The 25566-nt window shown below is 47.7% G+C and overlaps 1 protein-coding gene across 5 annotated transcripts in view; it reads right to left on the bottom strand.

The window, feature by feature from the left end:
- LOC119174258 (sulfotransferase 1C2-like) overlaps positions 1–25566 on the bottom strand; it is a 265196-nt gene that overhangs the window by 34410 nt on the left and 205220 nt on the right. Inside the window, exon 1 of one of the 5 annotated variants that reach the window (XM_075895916.1) lies at positions 4521–4986. The exons of 2 other annotated variants lie outside the window; for them this stretch is intronic. The gene's annotated coding sequence lies outside the window, so the exon portion shown is untranslated. Of the gene's footprint in view, positions 1–3907; positions 4395–4520; positions 4987–25566 lie in introns of those variants that run through there. 2 more of the 5 variants (XM_075895913.1, XM_075895915.1) reach the window with 2 other exon arrangements.

The raw sequence follows: 25566 nt of genomic DNA, 5'->3' as shown, positions 1-25566 counted from the left end.
TGTGAGGGGCACAATGTATTAACATGTAAAGTTCGAGAGAGAGGAAAAAAAAGAAATACAGGAAATGCAGGGAGGATCGCTATGTCGACTTTGCTACCATTCACTTAGTTTTAAATTGGAGTTTAAGAAAAGTTCATTTATTCGATGTGGCCAAAGTGTGCAAAAAAAGTCTTCGAAGTTCACAACGTTATGGTGACGTTCATAAGCGGAACCTGGTGCGTGAAATTCAATCATGGAACTTTGACCTTCAATTCTTCTTCTAAGAATTAGCATACAACGATGAAATTATTATTGTAGCAGGCCTGAGAGAATAATTTATGAGTCTAAACTGATTTATTGTTAAACTTTAGTTTCGTTTTGACGACGATACTGAAAAAAAAATGTCCGTTGAAGCTCAAAAAGATTTACGGGTCAATCGTTTAGGGAGTGCATTTAGAAAAAAACATGTAAGCGCAGGTGACAGAGCGCTGTATGGAGATAACCAGAAATTTAAAACGAGCGAGTACTTTAGCAAGGAAAGAAACAACGTCACGGATGTGGGCCGGTCACGCTTCAGTAAAATCTGCACGCGCAGTGAAACTGAATGACAGCTCCATATCTTGCTTCGGCGTGGCACACGCCTTTAGGTCAGCGAAATGACATCCCTTTATCCTGTTTGTGATTTCTGCCTGTTCTATAGCAGTTGAATGTTAACGCTCTGCGGTGCATTGCGAAAGTCGCTTAACGCCAGCAACTCACGCACATAACATAAAGACGACAAGAATGGACATGCCACGTGTACTGCGCAACCGCGTACTTCCAGCTACTTTCTGCACGCCTATGCTTACTTCTTGTTATTTGAGCATGAGACGATGAGAGCCGCGTGCGAAACGCAAAGGCGCCGCGCTCTCACCAGACACGGAGAACTTGACTCGTAGCACTTCGACAAACTTTTTCTGCCGACAGAGGCGAGCCTTTGTGCACAGGACTTTACGCAATTGTTCATTACATACCTTAGCCATTAGACCACCACGGGGGGGCGGCGCTTTGCTGCATTATAACTCAGTAGTTTCCTCGTATACACATGACATAGTAGGGCTGTGAAATTTGGTCTTTTGCAACTAGAACTTGCGACACTTGCCATTGAGTGCTCCATTGGTTTTGCACGGTCTGCCACTGAAGTATACGGCGTCAGCTTCACAACGATTGTTGTTCCCTACGCCCCTTTGTAACTAGTCATGGTTGTATTTGTGCACATGGAGACTGGTCAAGGCTACAGCTAAACATCGCGTCGAAACATATCAAAGGTGTTAGCTAGCCCTTCGTCCATGATCCACCCGAGGAGCAAGAGCAGTGCTGACTTAAAACTGTTGTTTGAAATGACACGAACATGTTATATGCAATGAAGCAAAAAAAGTGTCTAGTTTTTTTGTTTTACTGCATGCATGCTTTGTGTGGTTCTACAAAGAGTTCTTGTTCAGGGCATGAATCCTTTCACGGCACAACTGTGGGGTAACACGGCCGTTCTTCTTGCTCGTAGAATACATATCGCTGGCTGTTAACGCTTAGCGGGCCCGCCTTGGTACTTACCAGCCGGCATTCGAACATCCCGTGTGGAAAACGACGCGTATACGCACAACCAAGGTAATCGCGGTTGTGTTTAGTTTCGGCCACAAAGTGAATGCGTGAATGCTCACGCAGTTTTTTCGCTGACGTCCAGTCGATGAACTGATAGTCTTCACTCCTACTAAATGAAATTCTGCTCTCGGATAATAAACCCAGATGAGGTTGCACGCTATATGCTTTAAAGGTGACCCTCAGAAATGTTTTTTATCAATATATGAATGTGCAGCAGACGATGACGGCTTGCCGTGCTATTTTTGTGGACATTTCTTACCATCATATAGAGATGCATAACCGTTTCTTATGGTCGTCAGTATGGCTGAATGGTGTGTTACTAATGAGAGAAAAGGATGCATGCCCAAATTGTACGCGGGGAACAGAATGTCATACTGCTCCGTACAAGTGATGGAAGCAGGTACGTACCATCTAATTCGGACACGTCCAGACTTACAGCCGAAACGCTTCCGTCGGCTACTGCAAGAGGGCCTTCGTTACTGTGCCGGGACCGGCTACTGGAGCCTCAAAGAGCTAGAACCAGGTTGAGGTGGTTAAGAATTCTAACAGAAAACCGTCTACATTGATCGTACGAGTTACGTAAACTTTTTTGCACACCACACACATATCGGATCTTGCTTTCACTACGGTTCAAACGAAGCCTGAAAGTGCGATGCCTTTTGCCATTGTTGCTTGAGAACCTGAACGCCATGATTGTCCGAAGAGCCTTTTAAACCTCCATGTGTAAGCCACGCATGCGTGCAGATACCTTGATAGCGCCCAGCATAACTAGCAATGATCTTGCACTGTGTCGATCATAATCTGCATAATCTGCACCCCTACACTACTGCTGCTGATTGATATGTCGGGTTTAACGTCCCGAAACCACCATATGATTATAAGAGACGCCGTATTGGAGGGCTCCGGAAATTTCGACCATCTGAGGTTCTTTAACGTGCACCCAAATCTGAGCTACAGAGTTTTCGCCTCCATCGAAAATGCAGCCGCCGCCGCCACCGCCAGGATTCAATCCCTCAACACGTGGGTTACACAACTGCTGTTGAACAATAAGAAAGATACGCACTCACTTACTATACAGCGTCCAACCTCAGAGCAGGGTAACGAATCGGATGCTTATACCAGGTTAGCTCCCGGCCTTCTTTTTCATCTCTGGTTCTCTTTCTGTGTACATTTTCCCCAAAATATTATGTGGTCGAGTCGTCAGGCCAAGCAGGGCTACTTTGGTAAATTACGCAGCTAAGCACCAAGGCACGGGTTTGCATCTCGGCCGCAGAAGGCGCACCTTAATGTGAGTGCAACGCAAAGAGAAAAAGAAAGAAGAACGAAAGAAAGGAAGGAAACAACTGAGCGCTAAAATTTATATGCGCTTTCAAAAAGCGCAGGTCGTTAGAAAGTATATCCCGGGCCTCCCACTATACGGCGTGCCTTGTGGTCATGTCGAGGTGTTGGTCCGCATCACTCTGATTTTTCATCAATTTTTAAAGTAGAAACAAGACAGAACAAAGTGAAATCGAGCGCGGTGAAGTCATAGAGGCCAGAACCATGACAAAGCGTGTGATCGGTAGCAAACGAAATTCTCCCGCATTGAAAATAAGCCGTCGCGTACCATGGTTGCCATGTCATGACGCTCAGTAACTGCACAACGTCTAACTATGCCACAACTTCCGGCACCCTTTGCGGTAGTGGCGTAGCAGCGAAATTCGTCGTTATATCAGCCTGGCGGTGACAAGCAAGGATGAATATGTGCAGCGCGAACGATGTGACAGTGAAGTGGTTTAGAAGGTAAAGCATAGACGTGGAAGGTTTTATAAGCCCAATTATCTCTGACTAACACCTGACGGCAATAGGGAAAATGACAATATACTTAGTTTTTCTGATTCAGCACTGACACTTGGGCTAGTATAGGTGCGGATGCATGGATTCAGAACGGCGCACAACGCAGACGAAAAGACTATTAATCAAGCACAGGGTCTGTGTGATTAATAGTCTTTTCGTTCTTCGCGTCGTTTAAACCCATGCTCTGCTTCAACAAAGCGGTGCCTAATGCCCTGGTGAAGCAGTGTGGTTTACTCATTTCAGACATAATTCATAGGAAACCGGAGTATTCGGGCCATAATGGCGAACTTTCGCCAAGTGGACACATAATAGTATGTGTGGGTACAAGAAAGTAAGGAAGCATTCAGTCCAGCAACCGGTGGAATGTTGAAAAAAGAAAGACAGCAAAGAAAAGCAAAAATAGAGAGAAAAAACAAACAAACCACGCGCGCGTCGACGTTGTGCATGCTTTTACCTTGTTCGAGCAACAGTTTCCCGTTCCAGACACCTGATCAGTGTAAGACACTTGTGGTCCCAACGAGTGGGTCCAGAAGTTCAAAAAAGGAAGCTTAACAATATCACATTCTTGCGATGCCGTCAGTGGGCCGACTTGAAGGCGTGCTGGAGGTCAGCATCCCCCAACGGGGATCAGAAAACGCACAGGGCGGCTCAGCGATGCGATGGCCCTGCCCTTATTGTGTCAGACCGGCCCAACGGCATGAAGGGCTATCCGAATGCATTTGGCCGCAGCTGCGCCGGCACACAGATCGCACGTCGGTGCGCAGAGATGGCGTATACGCATGCCATTTGTTTCTTTACTTCTTTCCTAGCCGAGTGTGGCACAAAAATTGTTGCGAAACAGTTGGGGTAACGGAAAACTCAAACGCAAGAAAAATTGCAACTGTTGGTATTAAAACGAATCGCTCACGACTGGTGCACGCGTGAACACTGTAGAGCTAGCGTGTTTACTCCCGCAATTCGGAAAAAAAAAAGAAATTTATAGATGAAAGAGCGGAACAAACATTGGAGGAACGTCGTGGGAAGAAAAACAAGCGAAACGAGGAGCCGTTGCGAGCTAGTGTACGCACCTGTGCTCGCCGGAGTTCAAGGCCACCACGGAGTGTGCCCGTAGCTCGTCGTCCAGACAAAAACGGTCAGCTGACTGCCCCGTCGCACTATGTTGCCCTTGGCCGAAAGAAGAAGCTCGGCTAACAAGGTATCTTTTCAGGGTAAGGTTTACACAGGCAACGTCAACGCTCGGTAGGATGCCCCACCCCTGCTGCTCTTTCCGCACGGGCCGGCTGCTCAGCACGAGTAGCAGACGACTTTCACCCCAGAAAAGCGGACGCACGACGAGGCAGCGCGTAGCTACATCCACCCGCTCAAGCAAGCTGTGCGCGTTTGTTGCGCGCTCTCTTCGGAGTCCTCGCGGGCGGTTGCGTCTGTACGCGGCGGCGACGGAGGCGACGCGCAACGCGCGCCACGGCAAACCGTCGCGCGCTGCCAGCCATTGTCTCGTTGCGCAGCACCCTGACAGAGACCGCGAGTACGACGCCTGGTTAGGCTTGGGCCTGCTCGCGACACCCGCAGGTCGGAGGAGGTGATTAATGCGCCGTTCGCCGTTGTTTTCGTATTTCTCCTCATGCCGAGGTCTTCCGTGAGCTTTCTACTACTTCAACCGGCAATCTCTGCCAAGAAGGAGCGCTCATTAGTGGCCGCCAGCGCTGCCGCCGGCGCTCCGAAGACGCCAGACGCCCATACATATCTTTTGAGAAGTCGGCTTGTTCCTTGATTGACGCCCCGCGACCGCTCGCGGGGGGTGACTGACGCAGCAGCGTGTGCCGCCCTTTACTGCGGGGAGAGGAAAGACCTTATTGCACAGTGGCGTCCCCAGAACAAACGAACAGTGATGATGTCGATGGGCCGTGACCGTAAAATTGAACCTTGTTACTGCGCCGAGCATATTGTGTGCCGTCGACGGTATTTGCCACACGCTGCAGCAATATCGCCTCTCATCCCAGTCTCCGAAAGAGAGGGAGAGAGTCACCCTGACATGCGTACGTCACTTGGTAAAGAAACCTCGTCCTTTTAAGACAATCGGTCGAGGAATCGCTACGAATCTTCGCATATTTCGAAGAAGCCTTGCGACTCCTTTCTCGCCTACCTAACTGATCATTTATTTTCCCACTTCTTACCCATTCTCTTCGCCACTGTATGCAAACAGCATAGTGCTAAACCCAAACTGGCTGTCCAGTCGTTCAATGATTAATTTCGAATATTTCTGCAGTGGGCTTTCTCAGCTATAGCTTGCAAGCGTCTAGAGCGGGCAAAACATTTGCATCCATCAGTTTAGCGAGTGCAACGGGAATTTTCAATAGAGATAATTCCACTTGCACTCCTACCCAAGGCTGTTTCGAACGCTTCTTACTTGGGTCTCATATTCTCTTGGACTTGATAACTTACGAAGGTGAACGCATAACAACCAGTCCACTTGCCCATCCCGTTCAATCGTGGGAAATCGCTATGCTGCTGTCCTGTTAAAGTTGCTATTGTATCTTGTAAGCAGCACATCGTCACAACAAGCCCAGTGTCTGAAGTTTTCAGAGCAGTTTTAAGGGAGCCCACGAGGACACTTCGATGAACTTGAATGTGTAGATGAGCGCAAGAACAAAACCATGACTTTTGCTAGAGATCGTATTGCGAAACACTTTGAAAGCGGGGGTCATAAAAATAGGACATAAATAAACCGCAACCACTAAAGAGCGATGGAAAGCACCTGTGGCTTCTCCGATTGTGCTGTTGCACAAATACATTTTCACACTTGTCGAATAGGAAAACACTGAATCTCACTATTCTCTGCTACGTCCAAGTGTAATAGAAACAAAAACATGCCTGAAGGAGAAAAGGCTCGCCCGAGCGAACGGTTGAGGGTAGATTTACAATGTTTACTGTTTTTTGGATACACTCCCTATGACCGCTTGTCGGGCTATACCGGTTTACGTCAGGATAACTAGATGGCCAAAGCATTGAAAAATATGTATATTAAAATAGAAGCTGACTTACAATAAGTTTCGGTTGCGAAAACACGCTGGTGGGCTGTTTGATTTGCATTCGGGAAGTGTGAATAAGCGTGATCGACAAGGAAGAAGAAAGAGGCTGGTTGTACTTAGCGGTATTCTTCTACGTCATAGTCTGTCGCACTTCATGAAAGTTCTGGTTGGTGAAGTTGAGTGGCTGTTTCTTAAGCACTTATACGGCGCGGGTGTACAACGAGATGACCACAGCTTGGCGGTAATTAGCAAGTCAGAAATTGTGGGATGCTCTTGTATTGCGGCAAAGTTCAACAGTTGGCGGAGGGTGCAATGTCCAAAAAGCCATGCCATGGCCGATAAAGAGTGGACCGAGTCGTCGTTGACCATTCCGCCATCAGTAGTTTTCAAGCGAAATTTCTATGTAAGAATTTTCTGCTGACGTGTGATCAGGTTCAGTAAATCAGGTATAACCAGGTAACTATACGTTCAACAATGTTTTTTCAGAGCTACGGAAGTTTCCCCGTTTCTTTCACAGTGGCCTACCCAGAGTCACAGACTGTTACTACTTCTGTGTAATAGCTGACTTAGCGTTTAGAATAACATGTTCACATGGGCGAAATGCGTACAATTAATTACCGACAAGTATACTACACACACTGCACAAATATGCCAAAACAGCAGGATATAGTGAAAGGGTGTTCACTAATCAGGGTGCCGTAGAGCACTTGCTCCTATTTCTTCTAAAGCATACAGAAGTCTTCAGCAGTGTTGCGATGAGAAAGAGGCTGCGTTGAGACAAAACGCACCTCGTTGTCTCCTAGGGGTCCGAGACAGGGAACGTACAGAAAAGCCCCACACGGCGACGCGTGTGACGGTTAACGAGTGATGGATGACTATGCGCAGGAGGTGCGGACAGCGAGGGCGGCTCGCAATAGTGCGTAGCTTCTTCAGCAATCCGGTTGGAGATAGAAGAAAAAAAATGGGAAAGAAAGCTTGTGCGACTGCCGACGGAAACAAACGTATTGATCTGCGCATGGAACGGTTCCTTTGTCTTTTTCGTATATATTTCTTGTGCCTCAAGAAATCATGGAGCGTAGCAACGGTGAGATAGGAAACACCCCCCGCGTGGCCTTGCCTGTGTCTCGAAGAGCACGCCGTCTGAAAGACGTGCTCTTCGAGAGGCTCCGCCGAGACAAACAAGGTCTTAACCTTGCGCAAGGCGCTTCCGCACTGCTTGAGATGACTCGCGGTGCTGACTTGCTTGCATGCTCACTTCGATGCATGCACGGTCCATTAGTATAAAGGGCGTTCGTACTCTTTTCTAGAAAACAGCAGGGGGCCAAACCAAAAAGAATTATCGGTTAGGAAGAAGGTAAAGAAAGATGAGACCGATAAGTGGAGAATTGGCATGATTAAGTAGTCCTAACTAGAGATCTATCGAACTTTTAAGCAGGAAATCGCCAAGGAAAGGATCCATGATAATACTCGGGGTAGTTCTCTCATGTTTGAGGCCAGGACGGGAGTATTACGAACCAAGACATATCGGGTCAAATACGAAGGGGTAGACATGGTATGCAGTGCGTGTGGAGAGAAGGAGGAAACTGCCGAACGCTTGATAATGTTCTGTAAACAGGCACTGCGCCGTGCTCCCGACCGGGTTGCAGAAATTAGGTGCCTTTTCTCATCTTCTAACCATTACTACTACTAAAGGGCTTCACCCTATAGTTCAAGATGATGGCACAGAGTTTTTCAAAGCAGTGGCGTTTAGAAACAGGGAGGGCAAAAACAACTTTAAGTGGGTATAATTAACTGATTGGGTGCTAAAGTAAAGGCACGAGTAAAAATTAAACCCTTCACTGCAAAGTACGAGTCCTTAACCTCTCTATTTAAAGGAAAAAAAATAAATTTAGTTTTTGGTTCACTAAATGTTACGGCTTGGTGGTGTGAGCCACCGCCCGATCTAAAGGGTACAGCCATATCAATCCATCAATCCATCCATCCATCCAGTGACGTTTGACATCGCTCGAGGTGGCACCTTTATAAAATCCGCGAATGGGATGCTGCGTGCCGTGCGTCCCATATATGCCGGCCGCCTACCGCGGACAATGGCTCGTGTTGAAAAGAAACGGCGACGTCGGCCACGATCGGCCTTGAGTCTCGTTCCGAGCCCTTTGGGGACCCGAAGACGGGTGGACGCGTCGTCTCACTCACGGGCGTTTGATAAATGGACGCGGAATTTGCTCGCCCATCTGTTGTAGCCAGACGATGCAAGAGTGAGACGACCTGACGGGAAAGAAGTCACAAGCTGACACATTTATGGCAGTGTCGGCGAAGCGTTCTCTCCGAGAAAGACAAGTGCTGACAGATCGCTAACCATCACGGAGCAGCGTCTGAGATTAGTTCCCGCAGCGGGCCATATCGGCCGGAACACATCGCGGAGGCTACAATCACAAAATAACTATTCGCTTCGCTTTCACTCAAAGGCAGCATCTATAGAACAATGTTTTTGACCGGGCTTGTTGGCGAAGACCCATAGTAGCTCACATTGCACTCGGGGACAAGTGGTCGAAGAAAGGACACACGAAAACAAGCGCGGCCTAGCAACTGCGATTTATTTGGAAGCAACGTGTGGTTGTAAATATGTAGAATTGCCCATGCACAAGTATATGCTGTCTAAAGTGTCCTTTGGTGATGATAGCACGCTATCACTTGCTCAAAGTTAGGAAAAACGCACAAGGGAGTTCGCTCCCCGCAGTAATGATAACTCCTGTGTGTATAGCGTTATTATAGATGGTTTGCTAATCGTCGTTTTTTCTTCAATTGCCACAGCTCTAATAATCAACCTTTCTAAGGGTGGAGCTCCTAATGGCGTGCGTCTGTCCATCCCTTATATGAATGTCCGTGACCGCCTATAGTTCCAACTTTGCCAACTGCCCACTACATCGTCCTCTCAAACATCCCACTACGCCCAATCACCGATCCAGCACTTCCCTGACCGCAAAGCAAATATGTTGAGAAGTAGCCAATATGAAATGCAAGATAGTCGTGCCCTTGTATCCAGGTGCGCGTTAAAGAACCATAGATTGCTCCACTAGGTCCATCTCTTGTTTGTACGCGACCGCCTATCGTTCCACTTTTCCAAACTGCCCACTACTTCGTCCCTGCAAACATCTCACTACGCCCCATCACCGATCCACCACTTCACCGATTATGAAGCCGTCATAAATAAGGGGAAACGGAAGCGACCTATAGCCACAACTTCCGAATAAAATTTCTGGTATAAATATTGTGAGCATTAGTTATACCCGTCATCTTATCGTATGTACATACTCATCATCGTCGGTCTGACCTGTGGTGTGGGGCAGATGCTCGGCGAGTGTCTTGCTGCCAAAACGTTGCCTTAGAAATGGCGGAGAGTGCTTTCCGGTCCCTTCGTCCCTTGGTCCCTTGGTCCCTTGGTCCCTTGGTCCTCCCTCTGCAGCGATTTTTATCATCTTTGAATACAAACCATCCCTGGAGCTTCCCTGGGGCCCCGGTAGGAGTGCCGTCTGCGCAATCAGCCCACGGCCATGTCACAAGACGAGCACAAAAACATGGCTTTACCCTTCCCACCTGCACCCGTGGGCATGCCTTCTAGGACTGTCACCGCCCCTCAAAAAGATCCCCCGATGTTCGCCGACCTTCGCGGTGAAGACGTTTATCACTAGTTTATTGGGTACGACCATGTGATTGCGCTTAACCATTGGTACAATTCTGCGAAGCTGTCCCACATACCGTTCTATCTGACGGGGGTCGCTAAGACTTGGTTTGTCAACCATCAGCTGGATTTAGCAGACTTTCCTACCTTTAAGCAGCAGCTCCGTCAGATCTTTGCCAATCATTTCTGTCCATGCAGACATAGTGCAATAGAAGCTTGTTTAACGTGTCCAGCGCTCCGGCGAGTCCTATACCTCGTACATTGAAGATGACCTTGCCCTATGCCGACGCGTCGACAGCTTGATGGCGGAGCATGACCGCGTTCGCCACCTGCTCAAGGACATAGGCGCCGTCGCATTCAACGCTTTCGCAGCAAAGAGCCTCACCACGGTCGCGGACATCACCAGTACGTGTGAGCGACTCGGTGACTTTCAGTTTATACGTTTACAACCTGACACAGAAGATCTCAGGCCAACGCATGACAGTGAGCTGCGTGCGTTGACACGGTCCATGATCCACGAGGAGCTGCAACTGCAGGCCACCACGTCGTCTTATGAGCTCCGTATGACGCCTTCTGCAGGCAGCCTCCGCAACATCGTGAGGGAGGAATTAGCGTCTACGATGTGTGAGCAAGTTCCGCGCCCGCATACCGCTCCAGCATAGAGTTTCCTAATACACACTAGAGAGAACTCTGGCGCTAGTGTCTATGGGAGCTGCCACGCACGGTGCTGCAGCGAGCATGGGAATGATGGGTAGTACACGCATTTGTCAAATCTTCGTACTTTCGGCCTGCTTTCGGCTCCGTGTGTGTTCGTGTGGCTTGAAGCTGTTTTCTCACGAAACAAAAATCAGCAAATGTTCAGCTGTTGCGCTTCACCACCCTATACTTTTAGACTTACCTTTCCAAATTGGGCCACGAAGTTGAAAAGGGTTGAATCTTTTTTTGAAAGCAGCACCGAAACACAGCAATAAACGAAGCCGCAAGTATGATTCGTCGACCACAAGTACGAAGACTATAGGCAAATGTGTGTACTATCCACGATTCTTATGGTCGCCGAACAATCGCAGCGACAGAGTCCCCTCTAGTTAATTTAAGGAAACTCTATGCGCTCCAGCACTCACGTACGCTCAGGTGTCTGCAGCGTCACCTTCTCGGCAATCACCGCCGCATGGGTCAACAACTCATCCTTCACTGAATGTTCTCGCCCCAAGAGGAACGCCTACCTCTTTCCATGCCTGGCGCCCGTCTCGACCAATTCGCTATTATTGCGGAGTCTGCGGCCACATTTCATGGTTCTGTCGTCGACGTCAACAAGACGAAAGTCACGGCTATAGTGACATCGAGAGGAATGAGTTTGCTCCTGTTCCACAACATCGCCGCCCATACAAACTTTGACCTCGCCGCTCACCATCTCCACAGCACTTCGATGCAGCCAGTACCTTCCGTTCCTCGCGCCGTCGTTCACCGTCGACTATGCGCCGTTCCTCGTCACCCCTTCGTCCGGCTACCACGGCGTCTGCTCATCGCCCGGAAAACTAAACAGTGCAGCTTCAGGAAGGAAAGCTGCATTTTACGGACTGCATCGAACTCCTCCGGAAGGCCCCTCAAATGTACTTTCAGTGTGTGTTGAGGGTATATGGACTGAAGCCTTGGTGGACACAGATGCATCGCTCTCAGTTATTAGTGTCGACTTGTGTTCCCGTTTGCGAAAAGTGAAGACACCATATGATGGCCCTCCCCTTCGCTGTGCTAATGCGGTTTTTGTTCGGCGTTCTGGTGTTTGCTAAGCACGAGTTTTTATTGAGGGCATCCTTCATCATATACAGTTCCTCGTTCTGCCGTCGTGTACTTATGCGCTCATTTTAGGATGAGACTTTCCCTCCTCAGCTTCAGCCGTGGTATCTTGCCGTCAGAGAGTCATTCTCATGTCAGGTACTGTGCTTTCGTCTGATAACGATGCTCATAACCAGCGCCACGTCACCGCTGATGAATGTTTTATTGCCCCAGGTAATGAGCACATTCTCACCCTGACATCAGATAAGATCACCACTGGTGATGTGTTCCTAGCACCATGTGGACGCTACATCTCTGGTGGACTTCCCATTGCTCCTAGCCTGGTGCGTTTTTGTGATGGCAGAGCATTAGTTACGGCAGTTATCCCTACTTCTTTGCCTGTTGCGCTGCTCCACGGCACCAGTGTGGTTTGCTTCACAGATACCTAACCAATTTCTCAGGTGCCCCTTCACGCAGACTCGCCGTCTTCCTCTACGAGTACTGATGACCATGCTACAATGGCTGCTTTAACAGCCACAATAAATCCCGATCTCACGTCAGCGCAAAAGCAAGAACTTTTGTGTATACTTCAAAAACACAGCGCTTCATTTGATGTCAATTCCGTGCTTTTGGGTCGCACTTCCGTCGCCGTGCATAGAATTGAAACGGAAGGCAATACAATTGTACGCCGCCGCCCATATCGAGTGTCGTCTGCAGAGCGAAAAATCATCGAGGACAACGTTGCTAATACGCTCAAACGAGATGTTATCCGGCCTTCGTCCAGCTCGTAGTCATCACCTGTAGTGCTAGTCGGAAAGGAGAATGGTTCGGTGTGATTCTGCGTCGATTATCGAGCACTTACTAAGATCGTGCGCAAAGACGTGCACCCTATGCCACGAGTCGACGACGAACTTGACTCTCTGAAAGACGCCGAATTTTTCTCCAGCCTCGTCCTATGGTCTGGTTATTGGCAAATACCTATGCACGAAGCGGACAGAGGAAAAAAACTGTCCTTTCAACACCAGAAGGGCTGTATGAATTCAATGTCATGCCGTACGGTTTATGTAATGCTTCAGCCACGTTTGAACGCATAATCGACAGTGTTCTACGCGGCCTTGAGTGGAAAGCTTGTCTCTGCTATCTAGATGACATCGTCATTTTTTCGTCTTCTTTTCGTCAGCATCTTGATTGTTTGGATGAAGTTTTGACGTGTATTTTCAATGCTGAACTTCAGCAATCACAAAGAAACGCCATTTCGCCAACAAGAACATCAAGGTGTTGGACCACCTTGTCACCAAAGATGGCATTCAGTCAGATCCTGACAAGCTTGCTGTCGTGATAGGCTTTCCTCGGCCAGAAAATTAGAAGCAGCTACGAAGTTTCATGGGCCTGGCATTCGACTTCCGCCCTTTCATCATTCATTTTGCTCCCATCGCGTCGCCACTGCACAAGCTGCCGACATCTGGATCAACTTTCGGTTGGAACGACGACTGCGAGCATGCCTTTCAAGCCCTCAAGCATGCTTTAACATCCGACCCTGTTCTGTGCCATTTCGACGAGAATGCACCTACATGTCTGCACACCGACGCGAGCGGCCATGGTATTGGTGCAGTTCTTCTACAGTGAGATGCCACTTAACGAGAAAGATTTATTGCGTATGCTAGTCATGCTCTTACAGCTGCTGAACAGAACTACTCCATAACTGAGCACGAGTGCCTAGCTGTCGTTTGGGGCATACAAAAATTTCAACCGTATCTTTACGGACGCAACTTCACAGTTACTACAGACTATCACGCCTTATGCTGGCTATCAACACTGCGAAATTTGTCTGGTGGCCTCGGTCGTTGGGTGCTCCGCCTACAAGAGTACGACTTTGACGTCATCTACATGTCTGGCAAAAGACACCAAGATGCAGACGCTCTCTCTCGCTGCCCCCTTTCGCTGTCATTATCGAGTACGTCTGCTGATTGCTCGTCTCGTGGACAAAACACTGCGTCACTCCTTACATTATCACACCTTGCGGTTATCGACACGCCAGCCTCAAATCGCTACACCAGGTTCACGACACGCCAGCGTAATGATCCATATTAAAATCGCATTATCCAATGCCTAAGTGGCATATTACCTGCTCCTAATGCTAGATTACGCCGACAGCTACGACAATTTAAGCTCGATAACAATGCACTTTACAGTGCAAACGTAATGTACAGTGCACACGTAAATGTACAGTGCAAACGTAATCGTTACGTTTGCACTGCTGATAGACACCGCTGGGTTCCAGTACTTCCGCGTTCTGCACGTCACCGAGTCCTCGAAGCCTTTCATGACGACCCATCTGCAGGCCACTTGGGGTTTCACAAAACACAAGGCCACATCAGGAAACGTCTTTTGGCCTGGCATCTCTACCTATGTGACCAAGTACCTTGCATCTTGTCTTCTGTGTCAACGGCGGAAGTGACCAACTTGGTCTCCTGCTGGCCTTCTGCAACCCATCCCGTGTCCCGAGACTCCTTTCTCCATCGTCGGCATAAACCTACTCGGACCTCTCCCGATCACGCCAGTAGGTAATCGTTAGATTGTGACTGCTGTCGATCACCTGACACGGTACGCAGAGACCGCTGCACTGGGCACAAGTTCTGCTTCATACGTCGTAGACTTCTTTCTCAACGCCATTGTAGTGCGTCACGGTGCACCTCGCATCCTACTGAGTGATCGCAGCAAGACGTTACTGTCCACCATAATCGAAACTTGTTCACAACCTGTGGCACAGTACATAAGATGACGTCAGCCTACCACCCCCAAACTAATGGGCTGACAGAGAGATTTCATCGGACACTAAAAGACATGCTATCAAGGTATATCGCACAAAACCACGGCAACTGGGATACAATTTTGCTTTTTGTGACGTTTGCCCATAACACCGCTGTTCAAAAAAACTACTGGCTTCTCTCCTTTCTACCTCGTGTACGGCCGTACACAGGCATTCGCCATCGACGTCTGCTTCCTAAATGTTCCAATTGACACCTTGGCAACCATATGAGGGCAGTTCATCTCAAGGCTCGAGGAATGTCGGCAACGAGCCCGCCTTAATACAGAAGCCATTCAAATCAGCAAGATCGCAAGTAGCGCTACGACAGCTCTTATCGCGACGGCGCCTTCCGTCCGGGGGATAAAGTGTTGCTTAGGACGCCAATTCTTACTCCAGGATTGTGCGACAAGTCTGAGTCACGCTTCATTGGACCCTATCCAATCAATGAACGAACGTCACCAGTGAACTATCGTGTCACTCCCAGCGACCTTTCTTCGGATCGTCGCTGTCGTGGTTCGGATATTGTCCACGTATCGTGTCTGAAGCCATTCGTTCGACGTTCCGTTTCCGTCTAAGACGCGTCCGGGCTGGCTGCTCACGCGTGGAGGGAAAATAAGCTTGAGCATTAGTTATACGCGTCATATTATCATATGTACATATCATAATCGGTCTGACCTGTGTTGCAGGGCATAAGCTCGGTGAGTAGAAGAAGTGTCTTGCAACCATAACGTTGCCTTACAATATATAAAGTGTTTGTCAAGTCTTTGATGATATAGTGGGCGATATTCATGGATAGTTCACGGTTTAGTAATGAAACCCTCTGGTGCTTCGCCGCACTCATCACCATTCACTCCATAGATATGCTGTGATTTTTTTTTCTCGAATGAAGTTCTAGCGATTACAGTTCAATTTTGGTGACATACTGTAATTAATAAGGATGACTGCCAGTTGGGCGTGTTGGCGAAGGTTCTTGATAAAACAAGCGCTAAAAATTACACACACTCAGAGAAGACACAGACGAGCACTTGCTAGCAACTGAAAATTTTATTTCTAAGCGAACACTAATAAATACATCACACGCATGTACGTCATTCCCAACTTCCCCTGTCATCATCAGCAACGTGATATACAAAATAATCCCTCCCATAATCCCTAAATCATCATGTGAGAACAAAAAATGGTTGCTTTTTGAAGCTGCGGCAATTGAAGAACCAAATGCGATTAGCAAACCTTCTATATTAGCACTATCCACACAGGAGCTATCATTCTTGCAGGGAGCAAACTCCCTTGCACGCTTTTCTTAACTTGCAGTAAATGATCACGTGTTATACTCCTGTCACATGTGGCAACTTAAGTACACTTTCAACGAGTGTACTTACGCACACGAAGTGTCATTTTGGTGGTTCACTGCTACATGAGAAAGCGAAGTGTACTTTGCAAAGGATGGCAGGAGCGATTGACGGATTTGTAGCACAACGCATATTTGTTATTCTCGCGCATGTGTCTCAACCTCGGACCACGTTGTCTTCGTGGAAGTAGCACCTGTGGCACCTGCCAACTCACCTACACACGTGCAAGTATATCTGGAAGAAAAAATTGGCAGATCCCACGTATAGTGGAAACCATTATTTTGCTAAGAACGAATGAGAAAGTTTGATATGTCATTTTAAAATCAGCACAACATTACGTGGTGGAGCTAAATGATGCCGTACATGAATTCCGTGTCATTATTATCATGTTTGCTATATGTGGTTTACCTTCATATGTATTAACGTCACCTGATGTGGAGCTAGCGAAACGGCCGCGAGCACGCTATGAGCGTTGTATGTTCTCATGCTCTTACATGACGCCTGTGTCAGGATTATCATGTTTGCACCAGTCACATTTTTCATCATTCATTGACGTCACGTAACACCAAATTTGGTATAAGTGGAGCTAGGAAAACGGCCGCGAGCGCATCATGAAAGGCCCATTATACTCCAATGTAGCGTTGACGCGCGCGCACGCTGGACAGAGCGACGCTACGTTAGCAAAAAACGAGCACTGTATAGTCTGACGCCAGGCGCGATCAGCGCGACCAGCATCTGTCGGCGCGGCCAGGCGGCAAACCGGAACAAAATGCGACATGCTGCATTTCGCGCCAAAGCGTTACCTAGACAACACCGCGTCTCCCTCTTTTCGTGATGGAGAGACGCCGGACGCGCTGAAACGCGCATGCGTCAAAAAGCAACGCAGCGTGGCGCGCGCCTGCAAATATATGGCAGGACCGGCGCCTGGCATCGGAGCGCTGGCGTGACGCGTCGAAATGAACGCCGGCGAGCACGCGCACCGCGTCACATCGAAATGTATTGGCGCCTTGACTGTGACATGTAATCATGTTCTCACATGACACACAACTCATGAGTATCATGTTTGTGCCAGTTAGATACCTTCGTCATCTATTGACGTCACGTATTACCAAATTTGGCATCTATGAAGCTCGCGAAATGGCCGCGAGCGCATCATGAGCGTAGTATGTAGTCATGCTGTTACATGACACGCATCTCATGTTTGCACCAGTGTCATACCTTCGTCATTTATGCACGTCCCGTAATACCAAATTTGGTATAAGTGAAGCTAGCGAAACGGCTGTCAGTGCATCATGAGCGTGGCATGTAGTCATGTTGTTACATGACACGCGTCTCATGATTTTCATGTGTGTACCAGTCACATACCTTCGTCATCCATTCACGCACTGTAATGCCAAATTTGGTATATGTGATGCTAGCGAAACGGTCGAAAACGCATCATGATCATGGCATGTGGTCATGTTGTTACATGACATGCATGTCATGATTTTCATGTTAGGGTCTGTCGCTTGTGTTCACCATGCAATCATGCCATACCATACCAGTTTTTCAACATGCCTTGTGAACGAAACCACCACAAGAGCTGCAGGACTATGATGTGTAAATCATGACATACATGACTTCCATGTCATGATTATCATGTTTGGACGATTTATTCACCTTCGTCATCTATTAACCTCAACTGATACCAACATTGGTATATGTGAAGCTAGCGAAACGGCCGCGAGCGTGTTAAGACCGTGGCATGTAATCATGTTTTACATGACATCGATTTTATGATTATCATGTTTGGACATGTCAATTACATTCGTCGTCCATTCACGTCACATAATGCCAAATTTAGCATATGTGGAACTAGTGAAACGGCTGCGAGAACGCTACGAGCGTAACATGTAGTCATATTTCACATTAAATCATATGATTACCAGTTTTGAATGTCTCATTATCTTCGCCGTCTATTCACTTCCGGTAATACCAAATTTGGTACATGTAAAGCTAGCGAAATGGCGGCAAGCGCGTCATGAAGGACCCAATATACTCCGACGCAACATTGACGAACGCGCAGGCTGGGCGCAGCGACGCCAAGCTAGCGAAACGCGAGCGCTCAATAGTCTGACGCAAGGCGCGACCAGCGTACGTCGGCGTGACCCAGTGGCAACCGGGGCGAAATGCGACATGCTGCGCACCGACGACGTTACTTCGACAGCACCGCGTCTGCCTCTCTTTGTGACGTGCGCTCAAACGCGCATGCGTCAAAGCAACGCAGCGTGGGCCTGCGAGTACATGGCAGGCTGACCTACAATGGAGGTAAGTGGGCAGATCCACTGATCTTAATTAGGGGAATATTGGCGCCTGGCGTGGCAATGCCGGCGTGACGCGATGAAATGAGCGCCGTCGCGCACGCGCACCGGGTCACGTCGAAATGTGTTGGCGCCTTGAGTGTGGCGTGTTATAATGTTATTACATGATACCCATCTCATGATTATCATGTTTGCACCAGTCACATACCTTCGTCACCCATTCACGTGACGTAATACCAAATTTTGCGATATGTTAAGGTAGCGAAACGGCAGCATGCGCATCATGAGTGTGGAACGTAGTCATGTTGTTACATGACACGCATGTCATGCTCATCATGTTTGGACGTGTCATTCACCTATGTCGTTCGTTCGCGCCACGTAATACCAAATTTGGTACATGCGAAGCTAGCGAAACAGCCGCGAGCGCATCATGACCGTAGCATGTAGTCATGTTTTTACATGACACGCGTCTCATGACTATCATGTTTGCACCAGTAACATACCTTCGCCATCCATTCACGTCCCGTAATACCAAATGTGGTATATGCAAAGCTTGGGAAACAGCCACGAACACATACATCATGAGTGTGGCATGTAGTCATGTTGTTACATGACACGCATGTCATGGTTTTCATGTTAGGGTCTGTCACTTGTGTTCGCCATGCAGTCATGTCATATCATACCAGTTCTGCAACATGTCATGTGAAAGAAACCACCGCAAGAGCAGCAAGATCATGAAATGTAAATCATGACATTCATGAAATAAATAGCAAGATTTTCATGTAATGACTAGTCAGTTATGTTCTTCATACAGTCATGTTATGTCATACCAAGTTTGGTATCGATACCATTATCCAAGCGGCCAGGAGAGCTAAAAGTCGTAAGCGCCTTGATAGATAGATAGATAGATAGATAGATAGATAGATTGATAGATAGATAGATAGATAGATAGATAGATAGATAGATACGCTCGAAGTCGCTGAAGTTCGCCTAGAAATGCTTCGCATTTAAAATGGATAACGATTTAGAGTACCAGGTACTCAACTATGGGAGAGCATGAAGCCGTCCCCGGACCTCCGCCCTGACCTTAAACGGCACGGGGGGGGGGGGGGGGGGTATGGTTAGAAAAAGTGGGTAACAATTTAGAGTACATGGTACTCTACTATGGGAAAGCTTAAAGCCGTCCCGGAAACGAAAGGACAATGAAGACACGGTGATATGGGCGGGTATCACTTTGTCTGATTAGAAAACATGTTTAACGATTTCGAGTGCTTCGTACACAACTATGGGAGAGCAGTAAGCCGTCCCGTTTTCGCTGTAAGGGCAGTTTCAACGTGGAGGGGGGGGGGGTTAGAAAAAGGGGGTACCGATTTAGAGCACAGCGTACTCTACTATGGGAGAGCTTACAGCCGTCCCCGCAGTTTCAACGTGCCAAATCGAGGCGTATAAAAAAGTGATTTCTTTTTTTGGATAAGGGAAGCAGTGTGCATTAAATCATGAAACCTGGCCTCCTGTTGTGCGCTGGTTAAAACACTTTTGTTTTGTTCCGGTTACCCTTTTCTTTTGTCATACGCTTCGATTAATGGGTAGGTGAATGTGGGTGTTTTTACGGTGTTGTGACCTCTTATTTTATTTTCTTGTTAATAGGGTTTTGATTTTGTTCATACATGTTTCGTTTTGTTCACATGTACCTGCGCTACATCTGCTGTAGACACCGGATGGTATATAGTATAGCGGACAAAAACATCGTGCGGTATTAAAGGGCCACTCACCAGGCTCCATACCGAATTTTAGTTAGACAGTGGAAGTTGCTGGATGTCCGATGAGGAACGTTCTGCCACCAAAATTTTTCGAATCGCTTCATTACGAGCGGAGAAAACAGGTATTTTGTAGCGGCGCGAAACGAGGGTGAGAGGAGGCGAGCTCGAAACCCTTGCCGCTCCTCCGCGTAGCCTTCGCAAACCAAGTCTCTTCCACACCCTCTCCGGCATCCGACCAAGAGGTGACGTGCACATGACGTACCCGAACGAGCTCAGCCCCGTGCACGCGAGCGGCGTTGCTTTGTTGACCAGCGTTATTTTGCGGTCTTCTGCCTGTTTCTGCGGGTTGGTTCGGAAACGCTGGCTTGGACGCGGTAGAGTAGATAAGCACAATGAGTGCGCGAACGCGTAGGAGCGTTCCACGGAGGTCGTCTGCTCGATGCGCTGACCGCGGGGACACGAACGCATGCGAAACGCTGGCACATTAGCCCCGCATCTCGTAGCATTTCACGGGAAAAAAATGTAAGAAAAACGCGGAAATTTTTTTATTGCGTCTCATTATTCATTTCAAATTTTATTCATCTCTTAAAGCAACAAATACATAAACTACGCATGCTGTGTTAAATAATTTTTGCCATGTCACGTGGTATACTGTTGACAACGTCAGAGCAGAGTCGTCTACGTAGAGGACCAACGTCACCGCATTGCTGAGTACGCAGGGCCATTCCTACGCCTACGTCATGCCCTCATTCTCTTCGCGTGCACCGGCAGAGGGGAGGGGGAGCAGCTTTCATCTTGAAATTTGTCCCATTACACCCTATGGCAATCAGACGCAATTACAATGATATCCCCGACAACATCAGGGAGAATATCACGGTGTCTCCTATACCAAGAAACATGCATCCAGAACACAACGTCGGAAGAAGAGTAGCGAGGGCCAGGACTATACTTCGTCAAGTATCAAACGAGGAACGAGGGGTCGCATTTGTGGACGCGGCTTCCTACGCCAATGGGAAAGCGTTTGTGGCAGTGGTGGTCGATGGGGCTGGCCATATCGTCAACTCAGCGACGGTCAGGACCAAAGACCCAATCATTGCGGAACAGGTGGCCATCGCCTTAGCACTCAAGATGGATATTATTGAAGTCGTCTACAGTGATTCCATGGCAGCACTACGGGCGTTCGCCAAGGGGACAGTCTCTGAACAAACGCTGAGAATACTGCAAGGCAAGAACATAACGCATCATCTTCTGAGTTGGTTCCCAGCTCACCTTGGGCAGATCAACGATTCCCCCCCCCCCCCCCCCAATCTCAATGAAGCAGCACACGAGGCGGCGCGAGAACACTCCAACCGCGCCTCCCCGGGGATGCGTTCTACCGGTGAAGGGGATAACCGGGAAATTCTTACAACATATAACGAGCTCACTAAACATTTCTACCAGTCTAGAAGGATTTTCCCTCCACCTCACAAAAATCTAACCCGGCCCCAAGCACTTACTTACATTAAGGCTTTTGCAAACGCGGATGTACCCTACTTTGAAAATGTTACACATCATGTACCCTGACCTATACCCAAGTAATCTTTGTCCACATTGTGGGGAAATAGCTTCATTAGAACACATGATCTGGCAGTGCATCAAATTCGCTCATTTATCGAACATCACCTCTGCCAGATGGGAGGCGGCAATCCGCAGCTCGTCCTTGGCAGATCAGCTCTGGGCTGTCCACCAAGCCCGCGAGGCGGCTGAGGAGCTTGGCATCTCAGTCCCCACGTGGGAGCTGCCCGCAACACAGTGATCTGTGTTTCGGAGGACCAAATAAAAGTTTATTCAATCCAATCCAATCCGCGGCGCGTAGTGTTGCAAAGTTTGGCAGACGTGATCATGAACGCCTCGTCTACGCATTGCGCTTGTCTGCTCAAAATTGTCAAACCTGGTGAGTGGCCCTTTAAAATGCTTCGCCCCCCCCCCCCGACAAAAAAAAAAAAAAACTGCCACCCGCATCTCCCACGGGGGAACTCGAGTAAAGCCGTTGCAGAGTGGTGGGAGTATCGCGTGAATGTTGCGTAATTGGGTATGGTTTGGGAATGCTTAATTGTTATTAAATGCGAAGCATTTCTTAGCGAACTTCGGTGACTTTGAGCGTATCTATCTATCTATCTATCTATCTATCTATCTATCTATCTATCTATCTATCTATCTATCTATCTATCTATCTATCTATCTATCTATCTATCTATCTATCTATCTATCTATCTGTCTATCTATCTGTCTATCTGTCTGTCTGTCTGTCTGTCTGTCTATCTATCTATCTATCTATCTATCTATCTATCTATCTATCTATCTATCTATCTATCTATCTATCTATCTATCTATCTATCTATCTATCTATCTATCTATCTATCTATCTATCTATCTATCTATCTATCTATCTATCTAGCCGCCTACGACTTTTAGCTCTCCTGGCCATTTCGATAATGATATCGTTACCAAACTTGGTACGACATAACATGACTGTATGAAGAACATATTTGACTAGTCATAACATAAAAATCATGACATGTATGTCATGAATGTCATGATTCACATTTCGTAGGCCTGCAGCTCTTGTGATGGCTTTGTTCACATGACATGTTGCAAAACTGGTATGGTATGAAATGATTGCATGGCCAACACAAGCGACATGAAAATCATGACATGCATGTCATGTAACAACATGACTACATGTCACGCTCATAATGCACTGGCGGCCGTTTCGTGAGCGTCACATATACCAAATTTGGTATTACTGTACGTGAATAGATGACGAAGGTGTGTGACTAGTGCCAACATGATAATCATAAATTAGTGTCATGTAACAACATGACTACATGCCACGCTCATGATGCGCTCGCAGCCGTCTAGCTACCTTCAATTATACCAAATTTGATATTACGGGACGTGAATGGATGACGAAGGTATGATACTGGTGCAAACACGATAAACATGATATGCGTGTCATGTAACAACATGATTACATGCTACGCTCATGATGCGCTCGCGACCGTTTCACAAGCTTCACATGTACTATACACGGTATTACGCGACGCGAACGGGCGACATAGGTAAATGACACATCCAAACATGATAATCACGACATGCGTGTCATGTAACAACATAACTACATGCCACACTCATGATGCACTCACGGCCGTTTCGCTAGCTTCACATATGCCAAATTCGGTATTACGTGATGTCAATGGATGACGAAAGTTTGTGACTGGTCAAACATGATAATCATAAGATGCGTGTCATGTGAGAGCATGACTACATGCCACAGTCAAGGCGCCAATACATTTCGACGTGACGCAGTGCGCGTGCTCGTCGGCGTTCATTTCGTTGCGTGACGCCGGCGTCGCCACGCAGGGCGCTGGTCCTGGATGGATGGATGGATGGATGGATATGGCTGTACCCTTTAGATCGGGCGGTGGCTAGTGCCACTAAGCCGTAATACTTAATGAACCAAAAACTAGATTTATTTTTCTCCGGCAGCATACTCGCAGACGCGCGCTGCGTTGCTTTGGCGCATGCGCGTTTCAGTCCGTCCGGCATTCCTCCGTCACGAAAAGAGGGAGACGCAGTGTTTTCTGGGTAGCGCATCGGCACGAAATGCAGCATGTCGCATTTGGCGGCCGTTTTGCTTGCTCCACATAAGCGAAATTTGGTGTTACGTGACGTGAATAGATGACGAAATATACGACTGGTGAAAACATGATAATCCTGACACGCGTGTCATGTAAGAACATAACAACATTCTACGCTCATAGCGTGCTCACGGGCGAGAGCTCTTGTCGGCGTCAGGAGGTGGCGTAGAGCAAGTCCAGTCGGTCAGAGCTACACTGTCGTCGGAGGTCGGCGTCAGGAGATGACGTAGGGCGCGCCCAGTCGGCCAGAGCTACGCTGACGTTGGAGATCGCGAGGACACAACCGGTCGGCACGGAATCGGCACCGGGGAACTGGTCTCGCACAAGAGTCCAAAACGTTATTTAAGGCCTTGCCGGCCCCATGTTCAGAGGGATTTCGCCCCAGCCGACATCGTCGTGCGGGCCGGCTCTGTACAAACGACAAGCTGCTATAGTAAACGCTCCTTCTTGTTGCTGTTTTCAAAACTGATTGTCTCCCTATTCCGCCTCTGTGCGAAGGCTTCAGTGAAGTCTGTAACTGCTCGCCGCTCTCGGCTACCGCTACCATCGCTACAAACAGGAAATCAGAGCAAGGGATAACGCTCGGGTTGTCTGTGCGTTATTTGCATATTATTCCACATAATCATCCAGTTTACCTATTTACTTTACAGGAGTCCCACGACGCACCGGTTGAGATTGCTTCTCTAACTGACCATTTATTTTTTCGCGATGAGCATTTTTAACAGATACTTTGGCTGTATTTTAGTAATAAATTTGGCCAACTTTGAATAAATTCTTTTTTTTATTCATGATTGAAATGAGCCAATTTCAAAAGTGGTTGGGATTATGATACAAGGTTTTATGCAAGACTATATAAGTAGCATTGATTCAAGAATAGCAATGTCTGTATGACACTTAACGAATGTACAGTCAGCGGCAGATAGTTAACGGAGCACTCTAGGTTTCTAGGAGTAACAAATTTTCCCCACATTTTGACTGTATTCCGTTTAACTTCAGAGTACATGTTGCTAGCGCGTTTCATAGCATGCTGGAAGTATAAGTTGAAGGATGCGTGCAGAAGCAGCGTAAATATTAGGTTTTTATTGTCTCTTGATGCCTTTAAACTTTTGGCGCCAAAAATATAGATTGTTTTCAAGAAAATAGAATCGTCATCTTAGACTCCAACTGCACCGTATACTCTCCATGAAGTTATAAGATGAACATCGTCGATACTGGCTGACTTTCAGCTATCAAACCTCGCCCTAAAATTGCATGTTAGGTTTAATTTACTCACCACCCTTGCTGGGCGCTAAAACCACACACAAAAGTGCATTTTGGCGAATAGAGCTTGGTTAAGAGTATGGGTACATACAAAATTAAAGACTAGATGTGATGCAACAAGAAACGCCTTGAATTGAGTATTTGGATTAGGGAGAAAGAGATTAAATGAACAAGCGTGAGTGACTCGATGGTTTTGGCAGGCGGCACAAGTGAATTAATGGTGGCGATCAACAAAGTACAGAAAACAATGACAATTAGTTACTGCAGAAAGTCTGAAACCCGCGAGACATTGAAGATTCGTTGATTCGTGAAACTGTGAATAACGGAACTTCGCGCCATCGTCGTCAAACTTAATTCGTCGCCGTCAGCTACACGCGCGGGACGCGGGGCTGCCTCAGCGTCGGTTGAACGTGCGCGCCGCTTCGCAACTCGGCCATCGCTGGTCCGGCGAGGCGCGTCGAATATATTATCCCC

The sequence above is a fragment of the Rhipicephalus microplus genome, chromosome 5 (assembly GCF_043290135.1).
Source record: "Rhipicephalus microplus isolate Deutch F79 chromosome 5, USDA_Rmic, whole genome shotgun sequence".
Lineage (NCBI taxonomy): Eukaryota > Metazoa > Arthropoda > Arachnida > Ixodida > Ixodidae > Rhipicephalus > Rhipicephalus microplus.
The sequence above is the reverse complement of the archived record's forward strand: the minus strand, read 5'-3'. Positions and strand labels throughout refer to the sequence as shown.